The 23,196-nt window shown below is 41.3% G+C and overlaps 1 pseudogene; it reads left to right on the top strand.

Annotated features, from left to right (window-relative positions):
* Positions 1 to 20,885: 20,885 nt before the first annotated feature.
* Positions 20,886 to 21,004, top strand: LOC111754880 (small nucleolar RNA SNORA2/SNORA34 family; annotated as a pseudogene).
* The last annotated feature ends 2,192 nt before the right edge of the window (positions 21,005 to 23,196 follow it).

Here is a 23,196-nt window from a genome sequence, read left to right as displayed (position 1 = left end):
TATCTAAGCACACTGTATTTATTTTGCTGTCTTTCATTACTTACCTCACACATAACCAGGGTAAGAAATAGGAACATAGCTTTATGAAGCCACAGATGCAGCGCTGTCCTGAAGTTCGGCTGATCACGGTCATTTATGTCCTCATAAAACTGTGATCTTTTGTATTTCTGGCCTCCTGTGCCCTGTGGTTAGTAAAATATGTTGGCTGCTAGTTCTATGGATTCCAGTTTTGTGCTCTAATTTATTTAAGATGGAAAAAAGGAGAGGGATAAAGGAGAAAGAGGAGATGGAGGGGGGGAGAGGACAGCTATTGTTGGCTTCTGAATAACCTGTAATTATGATAATAACACTTCCTGAGATATACTCTTGCTGTACATGATTATAAAGGCTTTTTATATACATTTAAAAATTTAATCCTCATAACTGTCCCATAAACTGAACAGAAAGAAGAGGATCTATTAAGAACAGATTTGCATTCACCCTCTGATAACCAAAAACCCTGGTTTCTTCAGTGCAGGGTGCAGATAAAATACTTGCATGCTCAGGCCTCACATGGGGTGCTTGTTGGGTTAAGGAAACTTGCACAAAGCATTTTGGGAGCTGTAAAACACTGTACATAATACTGCATCAAACTAAGAGTTGATCTCTTAATAGCACTGTTGGGGATCCAAGGTTTTTATATGGAGGTTTAAGATGTGTCTAGTAGAAGATGTTTTGATTAGTTGTTTTTAAAAATAAGAAGCTAACACAATGGAGGGATGATGTTGGAACATTTTGATGGAGACTATCCAGATGTTTTAAAGTGACAATGTAGAATTGTCATGAATTTGCCAGGTACTTGCAGGAGCCTCCATTGCGTTGGGCTGTGGTGGGTTTTGAAAAATCTGAGTTCACGTTCATGGCCCCATGGCCTGGGGCTAGTGATTTGATTTTTCTTTATTGTGTGTAAAAGGCTAGAAGTTCTTTTAGTGATCATTGTGAGAACAGAACAAAATGTTTGGTGAGAAAGTTTTCTAAACAGTACAAACAAGTCCATAAATATAAGGTGATATAATTACTATCATTACTCATGTTTAAAGAAATGAAACCAACAAGCAAGTGTTCAATGACAGAATTTAGAGAAAATCAAGTCAGAAATTAATGAGGTATAGTCAATAAGGAGAAGCAGATTGCTTTTTGATAATGATTTCTTTCCATATGGCTTTAGTATGGGATGCTTATGGGTGATAAATGGGAGCTATGTAAATGTGATGTGTACGCACAAATTTATTTTAAGATTCATTGCTTGTCTTGCTGGCAAGCCACGAACTTCTAAGAGCTTTGTAAAAACCTGATCAGCGAGATACCCTCGAACATGGCGGACAGACAACAGCAACTACTGAAGGCTCTCTGAAAGGCTCGGCTCAGAGGCCAGGAATGATGCGGACTAAGGAGATATGAACCAGTAGAGATATGCTCTGCTGACTCAGGAACGAACTGGGCTGAGAGAATCCAACTTAGAATACAGTCCTGGCGCTAAAATAGGAACAGAAAAGACTCGGTGTAGAGGCTCGACCCCGCGCCATTGGAAGCCGCGGTTTGGATTTCCTGCCGCCCGGCGGCTGGCTGCCTCCACAGCGGCTTGGCAAGGAGAGACGCGCCGAGCTCTGGGAACGGGAGTCTGCGAACGGAGTCGAAAACAGGACGGACAAGGAGGTGTACACGAAAACTGACTGGTGGCGAGGTGAGCAAGAAACTGATCCCCTACCACAGTTTGACTCCAGCGGAGGTTTTTCTGGGCTCAGGCAGTCCTGTAAGAGCAGGGCGCGGTGGCAACTCCAGCTGCACATTCCCCTCTCGGACGGGATTGGTGAAAAGTGCCTGGCCTGAGTGACGCTGCTGGCGGACTCCCTAGGCTGGCCTAACCCAGATCCCAGAGCCTGACGGTGGCCCGGAGGAGCGACTGACTCCCGCGTAGGCTGCCTCCTCCGCAACTCCCTGGGGCGCAGCGGTGGGCGGGAACAACTAGCCAGCGCAATTCGATCAAGCTGTAGCTGACAGGCAGGGAAGCCGGGCCTCCTATGTAAGATTGCATTTTATAAGGAACAGAAAATATGGGGAAGGGAAGCAACAAAAAAGGCTCCTCGGCCCCCAATCCTGAGAATCAGGCAATAGTGGACACCGCACCAATATACATTAAGCGCCATATAGAGAGCCTCATAGAACAATTCAGGAATGAAGTTATCAATGACCTGAAGCTAGAAGTATGCAGAATAGTTAGAGAAATGCTAAGCACCACCCAGGAAAAAGCAGATGGTGGAATGGAAGAACAGAAAAAGAGGGGAGAATTGCTTGATGGAGAAAACAGAGAAAGCATTGAGTATGTGAAGCAGGTTCAAAGGGACTATCAAGAAATTAAGAAGTCTATCCAAGACTGGCATAACAGCTTGAAAGAAACTAAGGACAGACTATCTGAACTGGAGGGCAGACTTGAAACATGGGAGAATGAAATGAAAAACTTCTTAAAAATAACAAAGAAACAAACAGCAATAATACAAAGACAAGAAGATGATAAGAGGAGCCATAACTTAAGGATTAAGAACATAAAAGAAGAAGTAGGGACACAAACAAGTGAACTACAAAAGCTACTCACAGAAATAATCCAGGAGAATTTTCCTAATTTAGCAAAAGGTAAAGATACTCAGATGTATGAGGCATACAGGACCCCAGCTACCTACAACCCTAACAGAGAAACACCCAGGCATATAATAATAAAAATTCCAGAAATTCAATACAAGAACAGAATATTAAAAGCTGTAAGAGACAAGAAACAGACCACTTACAAGGGAGCACCCATCAGAATTACAGCAGATTTCTCTGCACAAACCATCAAATCACGAAGAGCATGGGGAGAAATAATTCAAGCTTTGAAAGATAATAATCTCCAGCCAAGATTGAGATATCCTGCACAACTGTCCCTGGAAATTGATGGAAAAACAAGGTGCTTCCAGGATAAAGAGGAACTGGGGGAATTTGCAACCACCAATTCAACCCTACAGAAAGTATTGCAGGATATTCTAAAAAAAGAAAAATACAAAGAACCCAGAAATAGTGGCGGGGAGGCCACAACGAATGGAGCAGAGAACAAAATAAAGAAGACAAACTGACAGCTACTGACAGAAAAAGAGCTCAACAGAAATGAGACAGAGAAGATTGGATGATAGGAACAGCTTTTTTTTGAGAAAATGACATCTTAATAGGTAATGCTGATTTAGTACCATCTTGTTTTGAAGTCTCATCTAGCTTTTGTTCTTCTGTCTCCAATGGTCTAAACAGGTTGTATCTTATTGGATTTTGTTATGTACGATAGTATAAGCAAAAACCTTTTAAAGACAAGGAGATTATACAGAGACCATTGTTCATTTTCTGTTAGTCGATTCTAAATACTCTATAATGCTGTCATTCTCTTAAATGGTTTTACATTGTTTTGATATACTTAATGCTACAGTATATGAAGTTGTACTCAAGGACTTCAGGGAGGGAGTCAATATGGTAACTATTTTTGGGTCAGGATTATCTGGTGGTGAAACACTATTCTGCTTAAATGGTTATGTTTTGATCTACCCTGTTTCGCTGTTATGCCCTCTTTTTTCTCAATCTCCACTCCATTATTTACTTTTTTATTTTTATCCATTTAATTAAGGGGAAAAATATAGCAGGATATAATATAGTAACCCACTTTGACTTTCTATTATCTCGATTTGAAGCCCTGTATTACTCTCACCATCTTGTTTTTGACTGAGGTTCCTCTATTCTGTTTTGCTGGATAGTATCAGGTTCGAAAGTTTAGGCATCAGCTGAGAAGATAATGAGATTCATTATAACGCCCATTCTCGTTGACTTTTATCTACTTTTGAAGACCTACAATATCTCCAATGTTTTGGTTTTGTCGGTTTTATTCTTTACGGTTTTGTTCAATTGTATTACAACTATTGATATAGGCAATTCTATTAGAAATAGCGGGAGGCATTATGATAACCATTGTTGATCACCTTGTATTATGTTTTTATATTATCTATTATATCCACCCTTTTGACTTGACCGATTCTGTTCTGTTATGTCACATTTGGTTTTACTCTCTTCCAAAAAAGCAATAAGAACCGTGGGAGCAATGAAACCCAAAATGTGTAAGAGTCACTGTACAAAAGAGAGGAAAAGAAAGTGCTCTAAACTATATAACTGCATGTATATTTAAATGTATAAGATAGAAAATGATATCACAGAGTTTTATTGGATCATTGAACAGAACTGTTTGCAGTATCATTGTTGGAATGTCCACTCTACAAGCTTTAATTTTGTGACTTGAACAATTATTTCTAAGATGGCAATATGTAATCCATTAACTAGTGATTTCCTACTGCGCATTTTTTTCTTCTGTAAATCTGTATAACTTGTACCCCTTCACTGTTTTTTTTCTTTCTTTTCTTTTCTCCTTAAATAAAAATTAAAAAAAAAAAAAAAAACCTGATCAGCCCATTGCCTGTTTCAGACTTAGAAGACTGATTAAGTCAAATTTAGCTTCCAACAATTTTTTGGCTTTTTATTTTGTTTGTTCCTTTGTTTTGAGACAGGGTCTTCTATGTAGTCCAGGGTAGCCTTGAACTTGTAACGATCCTCTTGTACTCAGCTCCCCAAATACTGAGATGACAAATGTCTCCTACCGTGCCCAGCTTAGCTTTCAATGACTTTATAGGAAAGGCACAGGCTAACTGACCCCAGGTGTCAGAGAGTAGCATAGTCCAGAAGGGCTAGTGGAGGGTGGTTGTACATATCTGTAATCCCAGCACTCGGGAGGTTGAGGCAGGAGGATCACTTGGAGTATGAGGCCAGCCTGGGCTACATAGTGAGTTCAAAGCCAACCTGAATTGCATAGTGAGGCCTTGTCTCAAAACAAAAAGAAAAATAAAACGAACAAACAAAAACCCAGAAGGGATCAGTGGCACAGGTGAGGTGGCTGCCCTTACAGGGTCTCTATGGGTCAGCCCCCCTGTGTTGGATTTGCCATAAGCCACATTCTGAGTGTCAGCATTGTAGCCTACAAAGTCCAATTTTTGTCATCATAGAGAGAGTAGATCTTTGTCTCTGGAGTGGCCTCACTTGCCTCCTATTCATCACTGGCAGTGGAAAACCTAACAGCCAATCGACTAATTTTCAATAAGCGACACCCTACCAAGAAGCTCAGATCATTTAGTTAGCATAAGAGAAGACAAATGAGGAGCAGAAAATCACTTGGTGAGCTGGGAACCGAACCAGGCATTGTCAGTCATCTCACTGGAAGATTAAAGGTTTACTGGTGAGGTTTTTTTGGTGCAGGTAGGGAGATTCACTGAAGCAGGAAAGGGATTCTCTGCAACTTTCTGAACAGCTCACAGGAACCAAGGGCTGGCTGGACACCAGAATCAGAAGACAGTGTCTCAGGGCTATCCCAACTGTGAACAGTTGATTTTGGTGCTAAACATTGACATCAATTCTGATGTCTCGCTAGTCTTTGGGAATGGCTTGTGAATGGCCTCTCCATCAGCACTCAAAGATCTAGGTGGGAATACCTGGTAGCTGAGTTGCAGTCATGTGCATTTCTCGGACAGTCAGTGTATTATAAGGGGGTACGCACAGCCCCAGAACATACTAAGGGGTTGTCTGCAGACTAGTGCCAGGCCATGTGATCATGATCATTATGGGCTAAAGCAAGAGATTTGTGCTGCCATGAAAATCAATTTCATGCTTTCTCTATTAGACATTCCTTACCTGGCTAGAGATGGGTTGGGGTGACTTTAGACTCTCATGAGTTCTTTCCTTGAATGGCAGGTCCTTGACTGTCCTCTGGGGGAACAGTTTTATGTCCATCAAAGTTGGATTCTAGATGCTGCTCATCAGCATAGCGGATCATTGACCTCAGATGACTTTGGAGTGGGACCATTATCTGTCCCTTTCTAGCTTCCCAAAGCCATTATATGTATGGCACCCTGATGGGGATATGAGTCATTTTTACCCATAACTCAGGCCTGATTCTCTTAGCCCTTTTGCATAATTCATAGTTCATTTAAGCAGGATTCTCAACATTTAGGTCATTGATATCTCTGTATCTTTCTCTTTTTTGTACCAGGATCAAACACACGACCTTATGTTTATCAAGCAAGCACTTATGCTGCTGAGTTAAATACCCAGCCCCTGTCTGTCTTATTTTTCTTTTTTTTTAAAATTTTATTTAAGGAGAAAAAAGAAAAAAAAAACAGAAAAAGGGTACAAGTTATACAGAATTTCAGAAAAAATAAACAGTAGGAAATCACTAGTTAATTACATATTGTCATCTTAGAAATAGTTGTTGAAGTTACAAAATTAAAGCATACAGAGGGGACCTTCAAACAGTGAGACTGCAAACAGTTTTGTTCAATGATCCAACAAAACTCAGCAATATGGTTATCCAGCCTACACACCCAAACATACATGCACCTATATCCCCCAGAGAACTCTTCTTCCGTACAATGACAATTACACATCTTGGGTTTCACTGCTCCCACAGTTCTTATTACTTCTTTTTTTGAAGAAAGTAAAACAAAATGTGACATACCAGGACAGAGTCAGTCAAATCAAAAGGATGGACATAATACATACTGTAAAAACAAAATACAAGGTGATCATCAATGGTTACCATAATGCCTCTTGTTATCTTAAAAAGAATTGCCTATATCATCAGTTATAATAAAATTGAACAAAACAGTAAAGAATAAGGCCAATAAAACCAAAACATTGGAGACATTAGAGGACTTCAAAAGAAGATAATAGTCAACCAGAATGGGCATCACAATGGATCTTATTGTCTTCATAGTTGTTGCCTATACTCTCAAACTTGGTACTATCAAGCATAACAGAATAGAGGAAAATCAGTCAAAACAAGATGGTGAGAGCAATACAGAGTTTCAAATCAAGTTAATAGGAAATCAAAGTGGGTTGCTATAACATATCCTGCTATTTTTTATTTATTTTTCCCTTAATTAAAAGGATAAAAATGAAAAAGTAGATAATAAAAAGGAGATTGAGATAAAAAAGAGGGCATAACAACAAAACAGCACAGGTCAAAACATAGCCATTTAAGCAAAATAGTATTTCACCACAAGATAATCTCGACATAATAGTAGTCACCATAGTGTCTCTTCCCTTAAAATCTTTGGGTATAACTTCGTATACTGTAGCATCAAACATCAAGACAATGTAAAACTGTTCAAGAGAATGACAGTATTGCAGGGTATTTAGAATCATCTAACAGAAAATGAACAATGGTTTCAGTATAATCTCCCTGTCTACAAAAGTTTTTGTTTATATTATCACATATAATAAAATCCAACAAGATACAACACGTTAAAATCGATGGAGACAGAAGAACAAAAGCTTGATGGGACTTCAAAACAAGAGGATATTAAATCAGCACTACCTATTATGATGTCTTGTTTTCTTCAAAATGGCTGTTCCTATCATCCAACCTTCTCTGCCTCATTTCTGTTGAGCTCTTTTTCTGCCATTAGTTGTTAGTTTGTCCTCTTCATTTTGCTTTCTGCTCCATTCATTGTGCCCTTTCTGCCACTGGAATCTTGGTATTTTTCATTTTTAGAATATCCTGCAGTAATCTCTGTAGAGTTGAATTGGTAGTTGCAAATTCCCCTAGTTCCTCTTTATCCTGGAAGCACCTTGTTTTCCCATCAATTTCCAGGGACGATTGTGCAGAATATATCAATCTTGGCTGGAGGTTATTATCTTTCAAAGCTTGAATTATTTCCCCCCATGCTCTTCGTGATTTGATGGTTTGTGCTGAGAAGTCTGCTGTAATTCTGACGGGTGTTCCCTTGCAAGTGATCTGTTTCTTGTCTTTGACGGCTTTTAATATTCTGTTCTTATATTGGATTTCTGGAAGTTTGATTATTATATGCCTGGGTGTAGATCTGTTTGGGTTGTAGGTGGCTGGGGTCCTATAGGCCTCATACATCTGAGTGTCTTTACCTTTTGCTAAATTAGGGAAATTCTCCTGGATTATTTCTGTGAATAGCTTTTGTAGTTCATTTGTTTGAGTCCCTACTTCTTTGATGTTCTTAATTCTTAAGTTATAGATCCTCTTATCATCTTCTAGTCTTTGTATTATTGCTGTTTGTTTTCTTGTTATTTTTAAGAAGCTTTTCATTTCATGCTCCCACCTTACAACTCTGTCCTCCAGTTCTGATAATCTATCCTTAGTTTCTTTCAAGGTGTTATGCCAGCTTTCAATAGAGTTTTTAGTTTCCTGGTAATCTCTTTGAACCTGCTTCACGTATTCTATGTTTTCTCTATTTTCTCCATCAAACAATTCTCCCCTTTTTTCCTGTTCTTCCATTCCACCATCTGTTTTTTCTTGGGCGGTACTTAGCATTTCTCTAACTATTCTACTTATTTCTTGCTTTATTTCATTAAATACTTTATTTTTGAACTTGTCTATGAGGCTCCAGAGATACTGCTTTATGTCCAAAGGTGCCGTGTCTGATATTGCATGTTTTCTGTCTTCATTCTCTTTTGCTTTTACCTTTCCTGGATGAGTGTTCTCAGGATTGGGGACTGAGGACCCTTTCTTGTTGCTCCCTTTTCCCATACTTTTTGTTCCTTCCATACAAGCATATGTAGGAGGCCCAGTTTTTTTTTTTTTTCTCTTTGTCTGTTACAGTTTGTTTGAATCTGCTGGCTAGGTGTTCCCGCCCACTGCAGTGTACTAGGGAGACACAGACCTGGGCAGCCTCTGCTGGACCCGCCCCTCCAGGTAAATCTACTGAATGCTTCACTGCTAGGGTGCACTGCCAGGCACAGGGACCTGATTTAGGCTAGCCTAGTGGATCTTAGTCCGTGGAGTCACCAGGCCAAGTGCTCCCCACCACCCCTGCTGAGAGGGGAATATGCGACTAAAGTCACTGTAGGGCCCTGTTCCAGCTAGTCTGCTCGTTCCCAGAATGTCCTCTGTTGGAGCCTCTTAGTCTATGAAAGGGTCCCCATTTCTCTCACTCACCGCAGGTCCATGCAGGGCTCCCTGCCAGTCCTGCTCTCAATGCCGTTTAGTTCACTGATTCCAGCTCTCAGAGCTTTCGCGCATCTCTCTCCCTGCCGTGCAGATTGGGACGCAGTATCAGCAGCAGGAAATTCAAATCATGGCTTCCAATGGTGCGGGATCCAGCTTCTGCACTGAGATTTTATCTGTTCCTGTTATAGCATCAGGATTGCATTTCCGGTTGGTTTCTCTCAGCTTAGTTCATTCCTGGGTCTGCAGGGTACATCTCCCCTCACGTAGGACTCCTCACATGGCACCGTTCCTGGATTCTAAACTGGTAATCTCAGAGAGCCTCCGTGGCTGCTGTTATTTGTCTGCCATGTTCTCACAGAAGTATCGTCTGTCTTATTTTTCAAACACGGTCTCGCTTTGTGATCTAGGCTGGCTTTGAACTCAAAGCAATCCTCCTGCTTCAGCTTCCAAAGTGCTGGGATTATAGGCCTGTGCTACCATGTCTGGCTCATCTTTTCTTTTCTTTCTTTGTTTTTTTAATTTTTTTTTAATTTTAAAGAGAATAAAACCAAGAAAAATAAAACAGATTACAGCCAATCAAAGCAAACCATTGTAAGTGATACAGGACTTCAAAACAATACAAAATCAACAATGGTTACCATAATGCCTCTTGTGGTCTTCAAAATAGCTGCAGATAACTTCAGACATAGTAAAATTCAAACAAAACAGAACAAAATAGAAACAATAAAAACAAAAAAGAATGCAATAAAGGGCTTTAAATAACAAGATAAAAGTAAATCCAAAATGGCTGCCATAATATATCTTGCTATCTTTGAAACAGCTGCTCAAGCCATCAGATACAACAAAATCAATCAAGAAAACAGAATAAAACCCAACCTAACAAAACAATGAAAACGATACAGGGCTTCAAAACAAGATAATAGGGAATTAACAATGGCTACCACATTCAGAAGGAGATCCCCCATAGATGCCATACTACATACCATTATCCTCTGAACAGATGATCAGACCATTGGCCCTAGACCTGCAAAGTCAGTGAAACACCACACACCACAAGCATCAAATTGCATTTTACCTCCATAGCTATTATTGCAGCCTGTGTTTCTCTAGATCAACTAGTTGCTTACAGGTATGTGTGGGGTTGTTGGCTCCTTTCCTATCTTGTGCTCTGGAAAGGGTTGGGGTCTGGCTGTCCCCCTGGCGGCAGTGGCCTGTGCATGGTGCTGATTCACAGGGAGGGCTTGCTTCTTGGTGACTTCTTGTTCTCTTCACCCATCAGTTCATGAATGATGCTGATTCACGGGAAAAGGCAGGGGTCTGGCTGCTCCTCTGGTGGTGGTGGTGGCCCATGCATGGTGCTGGTTTGCAGGGAAGGCTTGCTTCTTTATTTTTTCTTGAGGCTTGAATTCAGACCCCCCAGTAGTCTGCTGGATGTAAAGAGTTTTTCTTCCTTGTTAGCAGGTATAGTGGATGAAACTCTGGTCCCATGAATAAGGTGGGGTGAAGGATCTGTGCTAGCAGGCTGAGGGATCTGCACTAGAGCCAGAAAGCAATATTCAAAGTAAGAATCAGAGCTCCTCTGAGAAGAACTGCAACCATTCTCAGTGAAAGCAAGGACCTGAGCTCCTCTGATGATGAGAATAACTGCACTGATATTAAGAAAGCCAGCATGACAAGCTCCTCCAGGAGAATCAACAGCTCACCATCTTCCCCTCTTGTTCTCTTTTTGTGCTGTTGGCAACAGTCCTCAGGTGGACCATCCACACCCAGCGCCATGCTGACTTGAGTTTATCTGGGTGTTACAAGTTGACCACCAGTTCTCAGTCCACCACAACTGCCTTGTAAATATGCTTGAAAAATTTCCCAGTAGGAATAGGCTGGCTTTGGAGCTTTTCCTTATTGTGCAGACACTGAATTCATTACTAATGTACCTTCATGTTCCCCATGCCCTTTCCCCTGACAGCAGACGATGGATGGTGCGACAGTGAAGTTGCTCTTCTCTCCCAACTCCAGGTTTCTCCATGCAGCTAACTCTGATTATGGAGGCAGGCAATATGGAGGAAGTTTGAGTTCAACCTTATCTTTTCTCTTACTCCCTCTGTAGCTGATGAGGCTCGAGCACTCAGGTATGGATTAACTTCAGTTAATCAGTTCTAGGTACATCTTGTACAGCATGGGAGCAATTCTGCTCCTTTAGGAGAGCCTATGGCATCTCCCTGTTGTCGGCTAATCCGAGCTGCTTACCAGGCAGCCCCCTCAGACAAATTGTGAAAAATGCATTTGGTTCTACAGACTTGAAAGCAAGGAAAAAAAGAAAAATGAAGGAAGGGAAAAAGAAAAAGAAGGTAGGAAGGAGGCTGGGCATGGTGGTGCACCCCTGTAATCTCAGCACCTAGAGAATACGTAGTGAGTTTAAGACCAGCTTGGAGTACCCCTCCTCTGCCTCTGAAAAAAAAAAAAAGGAAAAGAAAAAAAGAGTTGTGAAAGTGCTGTAATTTGACCCTAATTGTCAGGAAACAAATCAGCTTGCCACGGATCTTGGCAGAAGATGACCCCTGGATCAGAGATAAAGGATTTTATTGCTTTGCAGTGCATCAAGCAGAATGAGCTAGACCTTTTTTCCACGTGTGTTGCAAGAGAAATTTTGTAGAAAGAATGACACGGGGAAATAAAGAGATCAGCAAGTGCAGCTTGTTCCTCACTCAGTAGAAGTCGGAATCCAAACTGGGTTTTTGCCACAGCAGCTGTGGCTCTGGCAGGCTGGGTAAACACACCATTATCTTGAAGTGGATGACTGCTCCTCCCTGCAGTTCTCTCCTGTGGCCTTGGGCTCTGATTTCCTTGGAGGCCTTGGCAGAGTCCAGCTGCTAAGTGAAACTATGAACAAAGTGTCAATAATCAGGGGCCTGTTTTCTACCCTTCGTTGGGTGCCACTGCTACTGTAGGAGCTCCACACATCCATCGAGCACTTGCCATGTGGCTGTCCGATGGCATTGGAGTGTGTTGTGAGTGTAGTGTGTGTACCGGATTCCAAACAGATTGTAGCTGCTTAATACTTTTTAAATTGATCATATGTTAAAATATTATAGATATAATATTGAAATAAAACATATTACAGCTGGGAGTGGTGGTGCATGCTATAATCCCAGCATTTAGGAGGCTGAAGTAGGAGGATCACTCTGTTTGAAACCACACTGAGCTACATAGTGAATTCAAAGCCAGTCTGAACTAAACAGTGGGACCGTTGTTGGGAGCCACTGAGCTAGTGACAGTTCCCACATGTGGAGCTGAAAGCACAGGTGCTCCCACAGGAGTGCCCCCAGGGCCTGGAGTGCCGGAGAAGTGCCCTGAAGGCATGGAGTGCTGGAGTGGAACAGGTGTTCCAGCTCCGAGAACACAGGATGTAATAAGCAAGGCTAGTTAAGTAAAGGGGCATGGCGTGACAAGTACATAAATAAATGCATCGAGGTGGTCAAGCAGCCTCTCCCTCCCATCTGGAGGAAGGGCTCGACCTGACCCCAGCTTTCTGTCTCTGTCTTTATTTTCTTTATCCTCTCGTCTTTCTTCTCCCTAGGAACTTAGAGAGCTCTCCTGGACACCGAAAGATTTTGCCTCAAAAAACAAAACAAAAGTAAATAAATAAAATATATTAAAACCAATTTCACCTGTGTTTGTCTTTTTAAATATGTAGCTCTAAGAAATTTTAAATTACAGATGTGGCTTGCCTTACATTTCTCGGGTAGCGCTGCTCTCGTACCTCTGACTCAAGGAGAGGCTTCCTTTGCCTCTCTACCCCCGCAGAAGCTAGGGAAGTGAGTTTCTGTGGTGTTGTGGTAATGGGTTGTGGCCTTGGCCATCAACTTGTGTGACCCCCATCCTCCCACCAGTGTCCCCCGTCCCTCATGATCTCTCATTTCCCTTCAGTGCACCTTCTCACAAAGCTCTGTAGGTGCCTCAGTCTCAACAGGATGGGAAACAATATTAAAGGGAAGTACAGCCAATGAGGGAAGGATTTTTTTTTGTACTTGGAAGGAACCAGGAATCAAACTTAGGACCTTGTGCTTGCGAGGCGGGAAAGATATTTAAACTTCCTGGATTACACCTTATGTTTGTGATCCATGGGAACTGTGTCCAGAGATTCAAGCCCTTCATAGGATGTCTTCTGTTCTCCTGACCTTGAGTCTTTATATGAATTCTGCTATTGAATTTTGGTGTTTTTTTGTTTGTTTTTACTTTGAGATATGATCTCCACTTTCCAAATTGTCCTGGCTGTCTTCAAACTTGCGATCCTCAGCCTCCTGAGTAACTGGGATTACAAGTGTGTGCCACTCTGCCTGGCTGTTACCCATCTTTTATGAAGCAACCATCTACTCACAGGGGATGATTTTATCCCAAGCTGTCCCCCGAGCCCTGTTTCCTATTCCTTTGAGGGCTGGCCTTTTGAGAATGCCACCGAACAAGTGATTGATAAACCCATGCTGTTTCTTCTGACTGAAGTGAGAATGGGCACAGAATTCAGAAGGCTGAGGCAGGAGGATCTCCTGGAGTTCGAGGCCAGCCTGGGCTAAATAGTGAGTTCAAGGCCAGCCTGAGCTACCCAGTGAAACTGTCTCAAAAAACAAAACAAAACATTAAAGGAAGTTGGAAGTTGACTACTAGCACCATGGTGGGCCACTGTCAAGTGAGGAGAAACTGGCTTGGAGCTTCTGGGAAGTGCATGTTGTTAGCCTGCCTAGGGACCATAAGGTTACCATTAGTACAACAGATGCATCCTTCACCTTGGAGGCTCCTTTGAACAGAGGGCTTTAAGGATTCTGGGTAAAAGAATCTGAATTTGAACTAGAACCAGACCCTGATTCTAAACCTGAACTTGATTGTGTACCTGCTGAACTGGGAACCCCAGCAGTTCAGAGCCAATGCCTGTCTGCTCCAGGCTCAAAGATTGCCAAGGACACCCTGGGTCACTGGTGAGCCCTGTGAGAGTTCCTTGGCTCTGGACCCCAAGGTTCCTTGTGGGGTGTTCACCTAGTCCTGGCTGGCTTCAGACAGGTGCTGTGTTCTATGTCCATGTCTGCAACAGCATGGGGAGAAAGAGGACCAAGCATGTTCAGGATACTATGAGAGGAGCAGGCGTCTCAGCAGGCCAGCTCTTCCTCCTGCTCCAGGAAGTTCTCCCAGTGGCCACACCCACAGCCCAAGCAATGCCTGGGCCCAGAACATTCCATTTCCTCCCTATATGCCAGCCTGGATAATCCCAGACTGGTGCTATGGTTCTGCAAATTGGAGCCTGGATCTGGTGTCAACCTGAAGAATGGGGGTACAAAAGGAATGGAGGATCACTGTGAGTTCAAGTCTACCTTGGGTACAAAGTGAGTTCAAGCCCACTGTGAACTGCACAGTGAGACCTTGTCTCAAACACAAAACAAAACAAGAGAAAAGTTAGCATCTTCTGAGAATCAGCTGTGCTGGGACTTGGGGAACCAACCAAGAAATCAGTTAGCTAGCCTTCCTGGTAAGCTGTGCAAGCTGTGCGTGCATCAGGGAGGGAAAAGTAAGATAGAGCCTCCCATGAGCCCACCAGCATGTGGGCTGAGAATCAAACACTGTCCATACTTCCCCACCCTCTGAAAGCAGCCAGATGGTTCTCAGGTCAGCCTGAGTTGATTGCAACTAAGGTACATAAAGCAACTAAATGCTTGTATTGTTTGGTTGATTATGCAGGCCTGGGAACAGGGGTCTTGGCATCTCTTGAGAGGATGACAGTATGTAATATAGCAAATATGGGGGATTTCCTTTTGTCTTGTCTTTGAAGTCCAATACTGTTTTCACTGTTTTGCTTTATTCTTCTTGTTTTGCTTTATGCAATATTCTGTTTTGTTTTGGTTTGATTTTGCTATACTTGATGGAATGGACAAATTACTGTGAAGATAACAAGATATACAATGGTAGCTATTACTGTTTTCCCAGCATCCTGCTTTGAAGTTCTATACCAATTCTGCTGCATTGTTTTGACTGGCATTGTTCTGTCTTGGTTTGTTGGATTTTACTATCTTTAAAATAAAAAAAAATTAAAAATGAAACAAAAGAAAACAAAATACCTCCCCAAAAATCAGTTGACCCAGAATGTAAGGAATTTTTTTGTTACCTTCAATTTACCCATTTTTGGATTGGGTCTTTGTATTTGGGCAATCCGATTTTTTTCAGTATTTTTGGCTACTCTGTGGGCTGTCTTTTCACTCTGTTGGTGATTTGTTTTGCGGTGCAAGAGCTTTTTAATAAGGCAAGATCCCAGTTTTTGATTGTTTATACTATTTCCCTAGCAGTCTGGGTTTTGTTCATAAAGTCTCTGTCTTTCCTTATGTCTTCGAGTTTCCTACCTACTTTCTCTTCCAGTAGATGTAGTGTTTCTGTTTTAATATTTAGGTCTTTGATTCATTTTGACTTTAGTGTAGTGCACGGTGATAGCTACGGGTCTAGTTTTAGTCTTTGGCATATGGAAAGCCAGTTTTTCCAGCACCATTTATTAAAGAGAATATCTTTCTTCCAGTGAATATGTTTGGCCCCTTTGTCAAATATCAGGTGGCTGAGTGTCTTTGTAGTTGTATCTATATCTTCTAATCTGTTCCATTGATCCTCAGGTCTGTTTTGGTGTCAGTACCACGCTGATTTTATCATAGGAGCTTTGTAGTACACTTTCAGGTCTGGGATTGTGATGCCCTCTGACTTGCCTTTATTGCACAGAATTGTTTTTGATATTCTAGCTCTTTTCTGGGTCCAAATGAATTTTAAGGATGTCTTCTCTATATCTGTGAGCTATGTTAATGGTATTTTGATTGGAATTGCATTAAATCTGTAGAAAAGTTTTGAAAGTATGGCCATTTTCACTATGTTGGTTCTTCTTAGCCAAGAACAATGGATATCTTTCCATTTTCTGATGTCTTCTTCAATCTCCATTTTTAGGGCGCCGTAATTTTCACTGTACAGACTTTACATTCTTTGTTAGATTGATTCCTAAGTATTTCATTTTTTGGATGTTAAATTGCTTTTTATTCTGATATTATGAAATTGAGAAGTAGTACTTTAATAAAAACTATTTTGAGTAGATCATTATAATTATCCCAAACTTAAGAAAAGCAAATGTACTTGAATTTAAAAAAAAGTAGAGTTATTTTTAAGGGTCTAGACTTCTAAACCTAGATGGTATTTCATGTTTATTTAGGCATGTGCTTGATTTCATAAGGAAGATATAGGTCAACTAATTTATTATTGAAGATGTTGAAAGTTAATCTCTGATGCAAAAAACGTTACTGAAGACATACATCTTAAAAATGCTGTTCATACTGGGCATGATGGTGCATCCCTGTAATCCCAGTACTTGGGAAGCTGACGCAGGAAAATTACCATGAGTTTGAGGCCAGCCTGGGCTACATAGTAAGTCCAAGGATAGTCTGAACTGCCTATCAAGAGCTTGTCTAAAAAAATGCTGCTCACAAAACTGTTAGTCATGATCTTTCCAAAAGAATGAAAAACAGAGGCTGCAGAGATAAACTCTCAATGCCTGTGAGACTGTCTGGTTGGGCTTTGAATCAGGTTGGTCCTCTAGAGCTACAAGGAGAGAAAGTAGGGCACAATGAACCAGGCAGGACTTGGGTTTGCATTAAGGCCCAATATTAAAGTGTGATTTACATTTGAGGTTGGAAATTAGGGTGTGGCAACCATCTGAACAAGTGTGTATTGCTTGTCAGTCACAGATCCAGGACACATGCACAGAACAGAGTTTCCAAACTGTGCAGCTGGGACCAATCAGAAAGTGCTATATTCAATTCTGGTGTAAAATCAAGCAGGTTTTTGATCAGCCTGGATCTGACATCAGCTTGAAGAATGGTGGATACAAAAGACATTAACTTCACGGGCTCTATGAACTTTCTGTAACCCACTCTCACAGTCCAGAGCACAATTCTTTTTCTACCTTTAATAAACATAAACCTTGCTTCGTCTTTTTGTGTGTTTTATCTAATTCTTTGTTCAGGACAGCAAGGACCTGGAAAGAGTTCAGAGAACCCCAGAATCCAGTAACACATCCACAATATAGTACCTTAAACCGCAGACTGGAACTGAGTTGGCATGGAACTTGTGGACCTGTCTGGAGTTTTGTAAGTATGGGAAAATGTTAAGACCTTATTTCCCAGAAGGTAGAGCCATATGGAATGTAAAATACCTTGGTGGTGGTGGGGTGTCTAAGTTACTTTTTTTGTTTCTGAGACAAAATACCCAACACTCAAAGTTAAAGGAGGAAAAATTTATTTAACTCACAGTTTGTGGAGATTTCAGTCCATAATCTTCTGGTTTCAAGGCAGAGTGGCACATGGCAGAGGGTTGACAGTTCCATGGCATCACACGCTTAATCCCACCATTAGATTTTGAATCAATCACAAACTCTACAGATTTAACTATCTCCAAAAAAACCAAAGACTGAAGGCTTTAGGGGGACATCTAGATACAAACCATAAGAGGGGGATTGGAGGGTCAGTGTCAATATAGAGGTCTCATTCCTGAAAACAGCAAAGTGAGATGCTTTGTTCAGAGCCAGGCTCATTCCAGCCAGGGATTCAGAACAATGCAGACTATCCAGAGGAACATAAGTCGTAGTGAAGAAGTCTGTACATGGAAGCAGGTTCAGGCTGAGATTTGCCAAGCACATGTGCCCATAGGTCCTCTTTGTTTCCATCTTATCCTGTAGGTGGTAGCAAGGTTCCTCATGAATTCTAGTCTCATATGGGACTAGGTGATATGGGAAATATTGGAACATTTACTGGCTTAGCCAGTGCTCATATTTCTTACTGGAGTCAACACATCATTGATCTATGAGTAACTGAGAAACGGCATAGTGAACATTACTACATAGTGGCCTAGACTTGGGGATTTGTAGATGAATGGGACCTAGTCTCCCGATCTAGTGGGGGGCCCATATGCCAGATCTTTGGGTGAGTCTTGCTATCATTTATTGAATAAAAGAATAAGAAATAAGAACAAGTTTTGAAATTGTGTTCAATTGTGTCCTGGTGATGCTGAATTTATGAAGCCAGAACATCCTAGTGGAGCTACCTGGTGAGCAGCTGGAATTGTGTGTGAATCTCAAGGGTAAGCCCAGTGGAAAGTCTAGATTGAGAAGTTCTTTTCCAGATGCTAATTAAAGTCACAGACAATGACAAAGTCACACAGAGATTCTGTAGACTAAGGAAGAGCGAAGAACTAGAGCCGAAACCCTGGACATCTGATGAATGCTATTGTCTCAAAACACATTGTTCTCACATTGGGGAGTTTACATTTGTACAGCACAATTAAACTTACAAAATATACATAAAAGAAAATTACCATAGCAAACACAGACACAGGATATTTTGAAAGTAAAAATGTAGAATTTGGTCCAATAATAAAATTCAAAGTACTTTAGAATCCAAGAGGAAGTTCAGATCCCAACTATACAATATAGTAAAGCCATCAGGGCCTCTGAAATTAAAGTAGGCTCCAGTCACTTTCAGTGGTGCCTTGGGCACTCTGCGTGTAATATTAGAAATTGAAAGCATTTGGAGTGCATGGTGGAGGTCAATATTAGAAGGCTCGAGTGGAAAAAAGACAGGTCACACAACAAAACTAGGAAAATTAGGAGTGAAATAGTTAAGGGCACAAGACGGCAGGGTTAGGAGTGTGGGGGAGGAAGTAACTTCGCAGGTAGGATAGGAAAAGCCCCTGGGCAGTTTGAAATGCCTGGAAATTGGAGTGGAAAGCAGATTTTAGTGACAGTTGTGTGCTGGGTGTAATCATACCCTTTTGTGGAGGGGTTGGGCTTTCTGTTTGGATGGTATTTTTTCCTGCTCACTGCCTCAGTGACATCACCTATCTTAGACATTCTTGAACTCCAAATCTTTCCTTGAGAAAGAGGACTCTTTGTGCTATTTGCATCATTTTATTTTATAGCTTTTGGGCAGTTTACAGATGCTGGCTGGAGTCTACCATGGAAATACAAAGAAAAAGATTTCCTGAGCGGATCTTAGGGGCAGAGCAGAGGCCATGGAAACAGACAGGAAGGCAGTATGGAAGCTCAGGGTGGGAAGGTTGGTTTCTCACTGCAGCCTGCCCTTTGCAGCTATTAAATTCCAGTGAGAGCTTTTCTCTACTTTGAGGGTTTTGTGTGAGTGCTTTTCTCTGTGCCAGTGGTTTGCTTTTGGCAGCAGCAGCAGCAGGGGAAGGCATGTGTAGACTGTAGAGTACCCTGTGTGATACCGATACTCTCTTTCACATACATTTAAGGAGGATTGCCCCAGGGGTTTTTCACTAGCTGCAGAAAAACATTTTGGCCTTGCATTAAACATTCAAACACCTTTCTCTTTCTCTTCTTCTTCCTCTCCCCCCCCCCCCATTGTCCTCCTTTTTCTTTTTTGAGATAGCCTGTTGCCCAGGCTGATCTCAAATTTGCACTTGGGATGATTCTCCTCCTTCAGCCTCCTGAATGTTCAAAGACCTTCTTCATGTGGCTTCCTTCACCTGACCGACCATCCCTGCCACTCACTTCCCAGCTGCAGCTATTCTGAGGACAGGTCAGAGTCTCCCAAACCTCAGAGTGCCTCACAATCCTGAGCTCTCTGCTTGGCCCTGGTGGCATGGCCTCTTCAATTCCCTGTCTCCTGAGGATTTTCACCCTTCAAACCCTGTGCAGGTCTTTCCATAAATGCTCCAGCTGCATTGACTGGACCTTCCTTCAAGTGTAGGGCTCAAGTGGAGAGCAGTGGGAAAAGGAGGCTGTGAGTGCAGAGAAATAAACGGATCATTTCTGTGGAAACCTGTGACCAACTTTCTACAGTTGAGTGAATCTAACGACACCTACGAATTGAATGCAGAGTCCTAGTGATTTGAATACTTCTCACTACAAAGACTTCTGAAGTCACCTCTGCACTCTTCTCCTAACCCAACATTTTGAAATTTCTTAATAAAAGAATTTGTACACAAATTCACCACCTGGTTACTGCAGTCAACAAGCGACTTTTTGCAACCATGAATACTTGAAAGTCACTGAGAGTAGTTTTTGCAAACTTAGAAATGATGAAGAATTCTCAGAGGCTGGAGGGGATAGAAAAGTATCCTCCAGGTAATAGAGGAGCACCCCTATTAGAGTGAGACATAGAAATCAGTAGAATCATATAGTATAAGCACAAATGTTGGGCATGGTGGCATATATTTGTAATCTCAGCACTCCTGAGGCTCAGGCAGGAGGATTGCTATGAGTTCTAGGCAGCCTGAACTGCCTAGCACTGAGAGACATTTCCAGTCCATACCAGTTTTGTTCCCACCAATACCATAGTAAGCATTCATATATATATATGTATATTTGGGGGGGGTTCTTTTTGAGTCAGGGTCTAACTCTGCAATTCAGGCTGGCCTTGAACTAACTTTGTAGCCCAATCTGGCCTCTAACTGGCATCAATCTTCCTGCTTCAGCCTCCCAAGTGCTGGGATTACAGGTGTGCACTACCACACCTAGCTATGTTGAGTTTTTGAACAGGGTCTTGATATGTAGTTCAGACAAGCCTAGAACTCAATATGTAGCCCAGGGTGGCCTTGGACTTGTGGCGATCCTTTTGTCTCAAGCTTCTGAGTTCTGGAATTACAGGTGTTTTCCACCATGATCAGCTTTTCCCATGGATATTTAAATTTTCTTTTTTGTAATTTGTGCTTTTGTTTTCTCATTGCCTCATTGAATAAGCAAGCTATTTGGAACTTCTTTAGGTCTACACATGCTTTAAGAAAAGACTCCAGAATGGCCCTGAATTTTCTGAAGCTGTTGGTTTCAAGGAGGAGCCTAAAGTGATATCTTTCTATGGTCCCCTGGCTATCTCAGAACTTTAGAAATGGTCAACTCATTAGAAAGAAACAACTTACCCACCAGTAGGCTGCAGGCCTGGAGGAGAAGCCACACCCCCAGGGTTCCACTGCATCATTGGGGGAACATCAGCAAGCCGTTGCCCCAAACCTCTCTACCACCCTGAGAACCTTGGATCAGAACAACCCAAGTGCCTGGCCTAGTTCTCTGTACTGCAGAATTGGCAGCCAGTGCAGGAATCATCCAGGACTCAGCAGCCACCTGATTCAGAGGAACACAGGAAAATGTCAAGACGAAGGAGCAGAGTGAAATCGCACACCTCCAGCCTACCCAGAGCAAGTCCAGGAGACACAGACACAAAAGAAATTAGCATTCACATACCTGAAATCTCTGAAATGATAGCAACCTAAGTAAAGAGACAACTTAGTGCTTATATTGTTTAGTTAAGTTTGCATGGCTATGTCTCACTCAGAACAAGTCTAGGACACAGACACAAAACAAATTGGAGGTGACACACTTGAAATTTCTGAAGTGATAACAACTGAGACACCTTTGTGCTTATGTTGTTTAATATGCTGTTTGATTGACTTTGCATACCTATGTCTGGTGGTCTGAGCATCTATTTAGAGGGTAACAATATGCATTACAGTAATTATGTTTGATTTTCTACTACCTTGCTTTTGAAGTCCAATATTGTTCCTATTGTTTCATTTTGTTTCTCTCTTTTTGTTTGTTTATTTTGTTTTATTCTCTTTTAAAAAAAAGACCCCAGAGCAAGACAGGTCAATTTATTTTAGTTTTTCGTTAGCATATATTAGTAGTGCAGAATACTGAGATTCGCTTTGATATATGATTGTGTGCACATTACATATTTTGATTATTTTCATTCCCATTACTCTGCTTTCTCTTCCTTTCCCCTCCTTTGATCCGCTTCCTCATTGAAAGCCTGCCCCCAACTTTATTTTAATTTTATGTAAAAAATTATTTTGAGACAGGGTCTTGGTATAAAGCCCAGGCTGGCCTTGAACTTATGGTGATCCTCTTGCCTCAGCCTCCTGAGTGCTGGGATTATAAGAATGCACCACCATGTCAGGGCTACCTTCAGCTTTCGACAGGGAATTTTTTAATTAATTAAAGTTTATTGGTACAATTTAGATATACATAATGATCTCATTCATCATAGGGAATTTATATCTGTACATGATATAACTTGCTTCTTTCATTTTCTTATCCCCTTCCTCTCCCTTCAACCCTTCTCCTTATTTACAAAGGCTTTTGTTTCCAAAAAAGGACAAAAACTATTATCTTCATGGGGCCTACATTTTAATTCCTTAGTGTCTCTAGACCTCAGGTTCCTATACCACAATGTGGGGCTAATAGTTCAATTCCTAAGGCTTTCTTGATGGTTCAGGAAAACAATAGATTTAAACAACCAAGTGGGGTGTCCAGCATGCAGACCAACTCAGTAAATGCAAGCTACTGTGTTATAATATTGCTAATTAGTGATTATAAAAACAAAGATGAGTGACAAAAAATTATATAGAAGTTTAGAAAAGAAAAAAATTAACGAAAACCTACAACCCTGAAAACTTTTTAGAGTATCCATAGCTTTATAAATCCACAAATATCATGGTTAATAAAAGAATAGCTAACTTTACTGATCGATAAGGAGTTTCCACATTCACACAGCCACGTTACTGTAATTCTGCTAAATGCATCTGCACTTTGAAAATGTGCCAGGCCTTTTCTGAAGTCAACTTGAAACTAATGGGAATAAATTAGAAGAAGGTGTGGAAAGGGCAAGAAATCGCTGAGTAGATGAAAAAAAAGAATGAGAGAATGATGTAGACAAAGGGCAATGTTTCATAGCAATTAGTAAATATCAAAAGCTAATTCAGATAAGACATGCCTATTGATTGGGCTGTGCCAGAGGTAAGCGTGGGCAAAGTGAAAATATAGGATTCAATTAGTCTTTAAGGGTTGCTTGGTCAAGTTAACTAGAAAATATGACAACAGTTTGCTCTATGAGCTAAATCATGAAGACAAAGTTCAAAGATGAAAGCTATGTTTAAAATTCCCATCAGCCGTGTGACCAGCAGAGGCCGCAGGATTGCCTGAGCTGTCTTAGCCCTTAAGCAGCTGCTGGCTGTGAACCTTTCCTGAGCAAGTAAAATCAAGCCCAGATGGTCACTGATTAACTTGAAAACCACTTCATCTTTCCACTGTTGCAAGACAAAATTGATGGAAA

The sequence above is a fragment of the Cavia porcellus genome, unplaced genomic scaffold (assembly GCF_034190915.1).
Source record: "Cavia porcellus strain 051 isolate PalLab524CR breed Dunkin Hartley unplaced genomic scaffold, mCavPor4.1 scaffold_33, whole genome shotgun sequence".
NCBI lineage: Eukaryota > Metazoa > Chordata > Mammalia > Rodentia > Caviidae > Cavia > Cavia porcellus.
This window is presented reverse-complemented; position numbering and strand designations above follow the sequence as displayed.